This window comes from Sinocyclocheilus anshuiensis, unplaced genomic scaffold, assembly GCF_001515605.1.
Source record: "Sinocyclocheilus anshuiensis isolate Anshui unplaced genomic scaffold, SAMN03320099.WGS_v1.1 scaffold207, whole genome shotgun sequence".
Lineage (NCBI taxonomy): Eukaryota > Metazoa > Chordata > Actinopteri > Cypriniformes > Cyprinidae > Sinocyclocheilus > Sinocyclocheilus anshuiensis.
In genome coordinates this window covers 3,103,690-3,105,433 of record NW_015551045.1, presented here as the reverse complement: position 1 = coordinate 3,105,433, position 1,744 = coordinate 3,103,690, and the positions used below count along the sequence as shown (strand labels likewise).

The 1,744-nt window shown below is 34.9% G+C and overlaps 1 protein-coding gene across 1 annotated transcript in view; it reads right to left on the bottom strand.

Annotated features, from left to right (window-relative positions):
• The window catches only part of LOC107661774 (AMME syndrome candidate gene 1 protein-like), a 38,949-nt gene that overhangs the window by 35,731 nt on the left and 1,474 nt on the right, over positions 1–1,744 (bottom strand). The window lies entirely within an intron of this gene.

Here is a 1,744-nt window from a genome sequence, read left to right as displayed (position 1 = left end):
TAATACCGTATACCGTGATAAAAGCATTAGCAATTAATCGCAACATGAAAATTTGATACCGGCATATCCCTAATTCTAACGTGTGCGTACTCCCACGCAAACATTTGCTGAACAGCAACCCTGGTCACGGTTTTCGCTAAGTCACCGATTTCGGCACAACACCGGATAAGCAGAGCTGCCAAGTCCACGTATTATACGTGACTTTGGGCTTTCTTTCTTTGTAAAGTTGCGTGAAAAAAAATCCCAGGTCGCGTGTTGCGGTTTTTTGGGCTTATTTTAAAAAATATGGTTGCTTGTTAGGAAAAATGCGTTTGAAAAAAAAATATATAAGTGCTGTAGCGTAATTGGTCAAATATTCCGCCCCCTCCTCACGCGCCTTCTTTTTGAACGTGATTTTTCTTCAATCCCTCATTGAAGAAAAATCACGATCAAAAAGAATTCGCGTGACGCTGTTATCCAAGCGATTATATTAGTAGACGTGGAGGGGATGACTTTTTTTCCTTTATAAGGTAGCCTAATTTTTACAATGTTTTTGTAATGTATTAATTATCACGGGCTGTAATAAAAAAACAAGTAGGCCTATACTAATACTAAGAGTATGTTTGGTTCGAATAGCCAATATTTTAGTAGGCTATAAAATCACAGGTGACTGGAGATGAGTTTTGTTCCTGCTTTGTTGCAGTTTGCTGATTTTTGTCAAATAACTTATGCTTTTGCTTTTCACATAAAAGTAGTTTCGGTTTAATATGTTGCAGGCTCATTTATTGGTAATAAATAATTGATCATAAATAATATTGATGATAATAAATTATCAAAAAATATTGGGCTTGTTTTTGAAGCTGCAGTTGCTTATTAGTCTCGCGAGAGTTGGCAACAGTGCGGATAAGATCAGATCCCTTTAACGCTCTTATAACCCAGCACTCTGGCTCGAGTAAATCGCTTTGTTTGTCCGAACAAATACATAATCATTTACAACACACCAGTTGTCATTGAGAAGGCTTACCTGAAAATGTCCTAGATAACAAAGATTCAGTGTTTAGCGAGCGACAAAATAGCAGAATATTAAACCGTTGCATTTTTAACACTTGTAAATATTCTTTCGTGTCCCGGTATCACTTCACTGTTGTACCTTCACATAAGCGTGTGACTGCAAATAAAATTTACAATTCTGTAAGAGATTTCGGATAAAAATATCTGTGGGGAAAGTAAACAACTCTTGGGCTGTTAGCTTGCTAGCTCACTTCAGCTAACCATTGAAAACAGCTTCAAATTGAATAAAAAAGAAATATCACTCGGTGTTTTTGGAAAAATCTAACTAAATAGGAAAAGAAAGAGAACTGAGAGCTAAACAGAAAAAAGGCAAATATTCGGCGAATGAGAATTGTGTTTGTTGGCTAGCGCTGGTTAGCATGTTAGCTTGCAGAGAAGCTTGAATAAAGAAGAGCATAAAGAAGAGCAGGCTAACACCCATTTAATCTCTTTCAGAGAAAAAAAACACACCGCAGCTTTACCCAATTAACGAGCGCATTAATGATGGATTAATTTTACTCTATTTAAGTCTAAGAAATTATACATTTAAAAAACTTTTAAGCCCACATATTTTTTTATCGAATTTAATTAACGTTACCGTCTACAGTAATTAAGCTATAAATAAAATTAATAGATGCAATTATATTTGAGAGGATGTATTAATTAACATTATTAATTAATTAGAAATTTTGAGTTTGGAAACATTAGCTCTTTA